The sequence below is a fragment of the Natrix helvetica genome (assembly GCF_964273705.1).
Source record: "Natrix helvetica genome assembly, chromosome: 3".
In the NCBI taxonomy this organism is placed as follows: domain Eukaryota; kingdom Metazoa; phylum Chordata; class Lepidosauria; order Squamata; family Natricidae; genus Natrix; species Natrix helvetica.
Window position 1 is genome coordinate 104255217 of NC_138549.1, and position 10747 is coordinate 104265963.

The window sequence follows — 10747 nt, forward strand, 5'->3', positions numbered from 1 at the left end:
ATTCCCCTCCATTTCAACAAATTTCAAATCTGTTTCTTCGTTTAGTTTCCAAATCCAAAGCCAGATGATTAACTTTGCTGTCCACCTTAAGAACAACTTCTGACAGACCTGTAGCTAAAGTGTGTAATTTTTATCAAAGTTGATCATGTTTTTTAATGGTATCCTGAACCATTTCTTTACCCTCCTTAATTTCTTTGCGTAAAAAAGCATTTTCTTCCCTTATAAAGTCCTTGAAATCCTGATATTATTGTGGCACCTGGTGAAGCTTTTTTGTCCGTTGGCCATAATTAATAATTCTTACAGCCGCCTCTAGCTGTCACATCAATTAACTTTCGTTTTCCTTAGGTATCAGCTGTAAATAATACTTGCAAATGTTTCTTTCTAAGTTGCTCGAAATTAAAACTTTGACATTTAAGTAGTTCAGGTTATGTAAACTGGCTTAAAGATTGTTAATAGTTAGGGTTGTTTCAGCCGTTCCGCCTTTATTGCCCCGGCTATCAGCAGATAATTAGCTTTCGTTTTCTGTAGGTTTTCAGCTAAAATCAACGCCATTTTGAATCCTTTGTTCTAAGCCCACGCCTCTCGAACTCAGCAGTAGTGTTCTTTTAAAGAGATTTCTTTTTTTTTTTTTTTTTTCTTCCCCCAATTAAAACTTAAAAATACTTGCAAAAGTCTTGCTTCCTTTTGGATGTTAAGATGTTAAGATGTAGGCTGTTCCCGGCGACTGGTTCTGCTTTTTTAGCAGAGGTTATCAAAAAGGCAGGAGAATACAACAACTGCGAAGGGGGGCAAACCTCGTCAGACTCCGGACTCCGGGAGGGTACACAAGGGCTCAACCCAGCAGCTGAATCTCTCCTCATAAATTCAAGAATTTACGAGTGTCCGAGGTGTTAAGGATCGTAAAAACTCCTCTAACTGTCTCTTGATCTGACAGGCTAAAAAAAGCCTGCCATCGGCACCGGGAACAAACCGGAAGCCAAAAGATGCTTAATTTTTGACATGAAGGTCTACAACTCCCTCTACTTACAAGCTGCAGTTAAAAAGTTCTGAAAACTGTGTATGATTTGGGAGGGAACAACATATTTTGCATTTTTGTCACTTTATAACTAATACAACATTTCAATGGGGTAAAAGAAAAATCTTCATAAATTTTGAGTTTTTCAAACACTCTAAACATGCACACAGCTTATCTGAATCATCTTCAAAAATAGCCAAATGTATATTTACATATAATATGCATATGATAATTAATAATTGTTGCGCTCTAAATAGAAATACAGTAATATAATATGGCCATGTTTAGATTAACCGTACCCAAATGACTTACTCAGATTCTATCTAGTGAGGAGAAATTTGTGACTTCTAGGCTTCTTTTTCACTTAATTTTTAAATTGGCCTTGCACTAATATTCTACTACAAGTTTAGAAGTATATATAACCCCAATCTGTGAAGACTGTGCTCAGGAATTTCTTGGACACAACATGAGAAAAAGAATGCAGTCATATAAGATTCCCAACTAAGACTGCCCAGGAGTTAAACACTATGGAGGAGCATAACCTAGCCACTCAATGTGTCATCTAGCCCAGGGGTCTCCAACCATGGCAGCTTTAAGCCTGGCGGACTTCAACTCCCAGCTTTACTGGCTGGGGAATTCTGGGAGTTGAAGTCCTCCAGGCTTAAAGCTGCCATGGTTGCAAACCCCTGATCTAGCCAGTTCAATCCATTTCATGCAAAGCAATTGCTAACTTTTTTCTGCAAAGCTTCTGAGAATGGCAGATACCAAATGCCACTCGGGTTCAAACTCAGATTCTTCAGAATCATGGTCATTTAAAAAAAAAATCAGACTTCTTCTTTCAGTAAAGTTTTACTCATCTCTTGGGCTAAGGTAGTCATTAAGTCCCTCTGGATTTAATAAGTCTAAACAAAGGTCTAACATCCCCAGACATCAACAAATGAAAGATATCCAAAATGAGCAGACTGGAGAGAGCTCCAAACACTCGCATTTGCCTGCCCGACCCATGATGGAAATGAACAGCTTTATGACCTAAAGCAGGGGTGAAATTCAGCAGGTTCTGACAGGTTCTGAAGAACCAGTAGCAGAAATTTTGAGTAGTACGGAGAACTGGAAAATACCACCTCTGGCTGGCCCCAAAATGCGGTGGGAATGGAGATTTTGCAGTATCCTTCCTCTAGAGTAGGGAGGGAATGGAGATTTTGCAGTATCCTTCCCCTGCCATGCCCACCAAGCCATACCCACATGGTAGTAAAAAAAATTGAATTACATCACTGGCCTAAAGTTTCTTCAGGTCTGCCACAGTATGCCAACTCCTTAAGGTTCCTCCAGGTTTCCACAAAGGCCAAATATAAAATGAGGTTCCCAGACAGGAAATGCTCTATTGGAAAGATACAGTGATGGAGTATATGCAATGAAATTTTCCATCTTTAGCAAGGTAAGTCCTCTAATGAATTCTCCCTGGGATGTTTTTAGGGGCTCTCCTGTATTTGTATTACAGTAGTCCTCCTGCTTCTTCATTGTTTACATTTTAGGAGCTCAGGTATCCTACTCAACCAAAGGGGAAACTTAGAATAGCAATCTCAGTCATTCAACTGATCTTTCTTTAGAAAGGATCATTAGAACTTCAAAAGATACGCCAGACACATCACTTAGAAATCATTCAGAGCCGTCAGAAAAACCATTAGACTCCATTAAGCACCCTTACAAACTATTCTGCATTTGCAGCTGGGTAAAGTCACACTGACTCTCTAAAAAGAAAGGGATCCAGCCATGACAAGAGGGCTTTTAAGCCACAATGAAAGGTCCAAAGGCATAATATTCATCTGGCCATCTTCACCACCATCACTGCCATCTCACTGCATCCAATATTGATTATTTCCCCCCCCCCCCCTCTTCTTTTTGTCTCCGTTGAAGTCAGTAGTTCTAATCAGGAGCCTGTGGGAAGATCTGAAATATTTAAACAACGCTTAGCTGGTTAGTTTTGCTGTCTTAGATGAAAATTGCTGATTTACCTGTCATTTCAAATAGCAATTTATACTTTTAGTAGGCCCCATATTTCTTTAGGGTCCAGAGAAATTGCTTTCTGGTGGGTGCAGGCAAATAAATCAAATGTCAGAAAAGTCAAGATGGTGGCTAGAACAATATGATCACAGTTCCACCTGCTTTTTTTCTGCATATCATGTGCCTGGGCCTTTGATTGCACCATCAGGGTTGTCACTTTTTAGACCACACTCTGTGAACATCCCAGCACCAGACCAGTGGTGGGTTCCTGCCGGATCGCACCGGATCGTGCGCTCCCTTTCGGCGCTAAACCCGGAAGTACGGTCTTGCCCCGCCCCTGGCGACGCGACGACGCTTGCCTGTGCTCCACCAGCTCGGCTGGGAACGGAGATGTTTCTCTGCTCAGCAATGTCTTCAGTGGAGTGGTGGCAGCCTGGCAGGCTGAGCCTGCGTCCCTTTCAGGCGCTCCGCTCCGCTGAGGAAACGTCTCCGTTCCCAGCCGAGCTGGTGGAACGCAGGCAAGCGTCGTCGCGTCGCCAGGGGCGGGGCAAGACCGTACTTCCGGGTTTAGCGCCGAAAGGGAGCGCGCGATCTGGTGCGATCCGGCAGGAACCCACCACTGCACCAGACATATTCCTTTCTAAAATATCAAATCTGCCTTGTGTTCTAGTTGATTTTTTTACACCAGAGTCCTACATGGAGAAACAAATCTCATGATTATCATAGGTATGAAACTCCTGATAATGTTACAGAATGAAGATAAAATTCTGCAAATCAGTTTCTATAATGTAGGGAGGCTAAAAGTTTGATTTTCTTAGTTTCACTGTCAAATGATAAACTTGCAGCCTTGTTTTTTTTAAAAAAAAATCCTATCAACATTAAAATAAATAAGTGCTTTGAAAGATAATTATATAGAAGAGATTAATGTTAGTATATAAACAGACTTTTTAATCCTCTCTGCATTTATATAATTATCTTAAAATAAAGATGTACTAGGTAACTTCAAAAGTTTTCAGAGTTGTTGTTTCACCTTAACAGTTACCAGTGACGTGCGGTGAGGTTTATGGTTGCTGAGGCACTGACCCAGTGGTGGGTTTCAAATATTTTTAGACTTGTGGACTTCAACTCCCAGAATTACACAGCCAGGCATGCTCAGTTCCAATTTAAAGCGACAGCATTTGTTTTTCTCCTTTACAAAAGAAGATTCCTTCTTTCTTTTTCTTTTTCTTCTCCCTTCCCCTCTTTCCTCCCTCTCTCCCTCCCTCCCCCTCTCTCAAAAACACTCACATGCGCGCGCGCACACACACACAGACAGAGAGAGAGAGAGAAGTTGGGTTGGACTACACACACTTTCCCCAGCCCCAGAAGGATCCAGCCCAGCTTCACTGATTACAGGTTTGAAAAGGCAACGTGGCTCTGCCTGCAATCAAACTATACTTTGAAGTTTGAAGTTTGAATTCCTCCCCATCCCTCCGACCCACACATACCTTTTCCAGCTGTTTCAGAGAGGATTTCAATTCTGCTCTTGCCTCGGTCCTCTGAAGAAGCCCTGCCCAAACGAGCGTCCTCTACTATGAGGCAGGAGAACTGTGTGCCTCACCTACGTCAGGAATTTTTAGGCTTTTAACCTTTGCTTAACTGTGCTCGAGTGATCATAAAATGCCTAAAGTCAGATTAGATGAGGCATGCAGTTCTCCTGCCTCATAGTAGAGGGCGCTTTTTAGAGGCTTTTTTAAACAGTTAAGCAGAGTCATCCATGGTGAGGCAGCAACTAGCTGAGCCTGACCTCAGCTCTCTCCTTTTTCCTTTTACATTTTCTTTTCTTTTCATGATGACAGTGGTGAGGCTGTGCCTCCCCTACCTCCCCTGCCTGCATGTCACTGACAGTTACATTGAACTACTACCTACCTTAGGGAATCATATAGGAAACAAACCCTAAAAACTGACTGTAGAGATTCTCAGTTATCCAGGTCATGGTTGTCTGAAAGGTTTTTTCAAGAGGTAACTGGACTTCCTTGTTTTTTCTTTGAAGATGTTCCACTTCTCATCCAAAAAGTTTCTTCAGCTCTGACTGGATGGTGAGGAATCCTCACCTGCCTGCCAGCCTGCTTGGGAGTCCCAAGTGATTCACAAGCAGGCTGTTGTGGCCCGCCAGTGTCAGAGCTGACAGCAGAGTCAGACAATGAGGAGGTTGGGGAGGAACATGGGCCAATCCTGGAGGCTGGGGAAGGCTTGAATGAGGGCTCTGTGTCAGAGGCAGAGATGGGTCCAAGGCTGTCTGGCAGTTCTTAGCTGCCTTTGGAGCTAGACAACAGTGAGGCAGAAGAATAGCTGGAGCCTGTTCCCAGTGTGTGCGTGTGCAGAGCTGCCAGAAGAAAAGAACAGCTAAAAAATCAGGGTCAACTTTAGTGGTGGGTTGCTGCCGGTTTGGCTGGCATCGGCCGAACTGGTAGTAGCGGTGGCGGGAGGCTCTGCCCACCCACCTAGATGCTTCTGCACATGCGGGAGCGTGCCCAAACCAGTAATAAAAAAATTAGCAACCCACCTCTGGTCGACTTGGGAGTAAAGCCACAGGTGGATGATGAATGGCCCCTCCCATAGGAAATAAAAGAGGAGCAAAAGGGAAGTGGGCTTTTTCAGGAAACAATTTGTTCGTTAGTTCATTTCAAGAAGATCCATCCATGAATCCCAGAGACTCTGTGCCCAGTCTTTCCTTGCACAGCACTGAGTTTGGAAAATATTTACATGGCAGCTTTCCAAGCTAGATAAGGTCTGTGGTCATAACTTCGCCTTTGAAAGACTGTTTACCAGGCCTTTGCTGAATGTGAATGAGAGGAATTCACATTTGTTTAATTAAAGGGTTTTGTCGGGACCAAGATTCTGCTTCGTGCTTTTGGGGGAAGCCTAGGTCAGAACACAGGCTGGCAGGCAGATGAGGGGTTGCTTCTGGGTGAAGGAGGGTGCATAGAGCCCCCACAAGATGCAGTTAAGTGCAGCAGGGTCAGGGGGTATACTGCCAGGTAGATGAGGGTGTGTGGTTGGCCAGCAAGGGGTAGAGTGAGCATGGCAGGGCCGAGATAGCTGCTGTAGGGTGGGAGAGACTGTGAGAGTTTTACTGGAGTGACTTAAGACCTTGCCTTGTAGAAAGTCAACAGGGAAGGTTGCAAATGGTGACCACGTCACTTTGGGATGTTGCAACTGCCATAGGTGCAAGCCAGTTGCCAAGCACCCAAGTTGCAATCACGTGACCACCGCCATCATTTCGATGACCAGTCGTAAGTATCATTTGTTCAACAACATGTAACAACATGTTGTAACTTCAGACGGTCACTGAGTAGTGGACATTAAATGAGGACTTACCTGTATTCGAAACAGAACCGAGTAAGAAAAGGCCTTTGGGATAAGTGAAATTTGTTCAAAGGCACACTCCTTGCCTAACTGGAAAGTAGCTTTTGAGCTTCACAAGCCAGCCACATTAGACGAATCACAGCTGTTCTGCTGTTTGGAAATACTTCTGAAATAAGTCTGAAATATAAATGTACAGTATAGAGATCTTATATCTCTCCCTCTCAGTGGGAGCAGCAACAATGTTTACAGTTGTTCCAAATGTTTGTATCTGACAACCACTTCAGCACAATGCTGAAATAAGTTCTTTCCTCTACAAGGAAGGAGAATTAAAAGCTCAGTGTTGTTTAGAAACGTGTTCTTTCATTTTGTGCCATGGGTTTTAAAAGTGGAGATTCTGAAAATGGCCATTATAAAACTTTCTTCTTTGAGGCCCTATAATTACAGACCAGCATATAATGCTTTTATCTTTATTGCATGGGTGGTGGTGGGGGGAGGCCGTTTATATTGGCATTTGTATTTTTCTGATTCTGCTCTGTTTTATGTCAGAAAAAAAGGTACATAGGAAGAATTTGCAATTATGTAGGAACAATTTATGTTTTCCTTTCATTTCTATGTCAGTGGTAAAGAAAGAAAGGGATAGTATAGTATTATACCCGACTTGTTGTGCTCCCTGATAAGTTAGATGTATCCAATCTTTTGGCTTGCCTGGGCTGCATTGAGTACAGGAGAATTGTCTTGGGTTACACATAAAAGATATAATATAGTTAATGTATATAAATAACAAACTCTGCAATTTTTTTTAGTTTTATTACAATGTCGTAGGGCCGTATTACTAGCTGTCCAGGGCCACATGAAGCCCACGAGTTGTAAGTTGGACAAACTTGAAATAGATAAGACCAAATCATTTCACTTCCCCGTTCAGCCAACCAGGGAGCAGAGGTGGGTTCCTACCAGTTCAGACAGGTTCGGCCGAACAGGTAGTGCTTTGGCAACCTGGGTCGCTGGAACCGGCAGCGACCCAAGCCTGCCACACCCACGAACCAGTTCTCCCAGTGGCGCCATAGGCACCACATCTTGTTTTTTGCTTCTGTGCATACGCAGAGCAATTTGTATTGCACTGCGCATACGGAGCACATCATGCACTTGTGGTGCAGCCATGAGCGAACCAGCAGTAGTGACTGCTGGAACCCACCACTGCCAGGGAGAACCCAGAACATTATAGCCAATAGTCTCGTTTTGAACAATAAGCCTATGATAGTGCAGTTCTACTTAGACCATTTGGCTCAATGGAAATGCTTCTAGGATTGCAGCAAACAATGTTAAATTTAAATCTGTGTCTCTGTTGTGCTGGACATCAGCATCAACGATTCTCAACTAGAACTCAACTAACTCAACTATGTTATGGAAGACCATAGGTAGGTTGGGCAGATTCAAATAAAATTTTTCCCTATTCATTATGTCTTGCGTCTTGGTTCAAAATTATATTTAAAAAGCATATTCCCTGCCATTTGCTGCCAGCTACTACAACACTTTTGAGGGGGGAAGATAAACATCTTCAACCATATGTTTCTCAAATTGACACACTAGTTATCCTAATCCAGGAGTCTTAATGATGCTCGTTCGGTAGAATTTGTGTGACCTATATTTTTATTATGCTCAGATGAAAGCATATTCTTACTTCCTAAGAAAGAAGCTACGGTACCTAGTCTGTAATTTTCTGAATGATTGAAAATGTTCTACAGAATCTTACTATTATCAACGCAGGTTCAAAGTCAGCCTTAATCCAAGGAATAAAATCAATTTATCCAGATGGATGCAACTGTAGTCTAATCAAATCCTCAGATAGGCAAGGAACCCATCAGCACCCCAGAAGCTGCTGAACCACAAATTCCACCACCTCTTTCCGTTGGGTATCCAGATGGAACTGCTGGAGATTTGGTTCAACAACAACTGGAGAGGCACAAGTTGCTAGTTTATGTTCTCAATTAAATGAATTATAAAATAGGTAATAAAAAATAGGTAATAAAAAATTGTAAAGTGGGAAAGGTTTTGTCTTATTCTGCATTATTGCTAAGTTTGATTCTATCTATCTATCTATCTATCTATCTATCTATCTATCTATCTATCTATCTATCTATCATCTATCTATCATCTATCTATCTATCTATCTATCTATCTATCTATCTATCTATCTAACTATCTATCTCCAATAAAGCAAAACAACACACACACACACACACACACAAACACATACTTTAAATTTATGAAATAACAATTAAAGTTAACAACATGAGATGCACACATTCAGAACAGCCACTAAACTAAAGGACCATCAAAGGATATTACTCCATGATATGAATACTATGTTTAACAATCTTTTACAAAGGATATTAAGCAAGAAGCTGGTTAAGCAGTCCATGGAATCTATAACTCATATCTTCATTATTATGTAGGTCCATGTTTTAATTAATCAGCTTGGAAAGAAAGAGGTATGGAAAGGCAAATGACTTTGCAAGGCGTTGCAATCTTTCAGCTGTTTAGGTCCACAAGTCACAGGCATTACACCAAGCTGCACAAAGACAGAAAGGAAAATAACTGAATTTCACAACATCTGGATCCAATCTGATGCTGGTAGGATGAGCAACAGCCACGAGGAAGAGAAAGTGTAGGAGGAATAGCTCATGCAATTGCTCTTTTGCCCTTGGATATTAGGCCTCTGTGAAAATATTTACTGTTATCTGTGTCCAATGTGAGATTTACTGCATCGTAAGGCTCATACCTTCCATCAATCCACAAATATGCAAATTTAACCCAATGCATGCAAAGATTATGATTATGACCAAGTCATCTAGACTTTGTGCTGATAGCTATAACCTAGAACTACCCTTTGTCTACCAACTTTTGTTATGTTTTCCTTTCCTTCCATTTACATCGCAAAATTGCAAATAGTGAGCCAGGCTGGCCATTTATGACAATTACCGATATAAAGGATTCTGAAATATGATTTTTCTTCTTCTCTGACCTTAAATAGGCAAATTTCAGTATCATTCTAATGTTCTGATGAAACTACGGCAGGAAATAGGGCTATCTGAGCATGCTATACTACAGGGATATCAAACTCACGTCGTCACAGCAGTGCCACATGACGTATTGGGACTTTTTTGTCCTTCACTAAACTGGGTGTGGGCATGGCCAGTGTGTGATGCATCTGACCCATGGGCAGGAGTTTGATAGCTTTGCTGTACTACATATTTAGAACTTCTCTGCTGTCTTTTTATGTATATGCACTTATTGTGCATCTTCAAAGCAGGATAGATTTAGGCATTCACCTTCTCAGAGGTGCCCGGGCTAGCATTCCGCAGTAGATGGTAGAATGAGGTCTCAGATGATGGAGTAGAAATCCAATACCAAGTTTTAGCACAGAATGGTGGTTGGATAAAAATGAGCCAGAGTTATGCCAGCACTTTGTGTCTGATGTACTTGATTTAATGAGCAATTGGATAGATTCATAGGGCTGGAAGGAACTTTGGAAGTCTTCTAATCCAACTCCCTTATCGAATCCTTATGCCAGACTTCCCCAACCTTCCCATCTTTGCAGCCCAGCCAGGGGGCGGGGGGAGGTCATCATTTTGTGGAGTGGTGAGCATGTGTGGATCACATGCATGCTTGCCCACATGCTTGCACAAGTGGGATGTATGTGCACACGCTTGTCCATCCCTTCTGCAGCCCTGTTCTGAACAGCTCAAGGCCCGGTAGTGGGCTGTGGCCCAGGGGTTGGGGATCTCTGTATTATGCCATCCCAGACAAATGGTTGTCTAATCTTTTCTCCAATTCTGCCAGTGGAGCACCCATAACTCCGGTAAGCAAGCTGTTTCATTTATTAATTGCTCTCGCCATCAGAAAAGTCCCTTATTTCAAGGTTGGATCTCCCTCTGATAAGTTTCCACCCACTGCGTCTTCTTCTGCCTTCAGGTGGTACGTAGAATTAATCAACATCCTCTTCCCTCTGACAGCCCTTCAACCTCTTCAATCTTTGACTGGAAGACTTAATACAACTCAAGTGAGCTTGACTGGATTTCCATAAATTGACAGCAATACTAACCCAATGGCTACAATAAAGCCCCAAAAATGTGAGCTATGTGCTGGTAATACATATCCAGTAATCTACTGTTCACAGGGGGATTGCTAAGTGATGATGTGTCACAGTATTTCAAAATAAGCATGTGATATACAGACATGCAGCTGTTTTTGACCAATGTAACTGCCTGTATCTTTCCCATTCTAGTCGGGCAAGTAGACCAACTGATCTCAATTGTCGTGGTCAGCTGAAGCACAAAAGACAAATTCTTGTCTTCTTACAATGCTCTCTTCCCCCCACGCTTT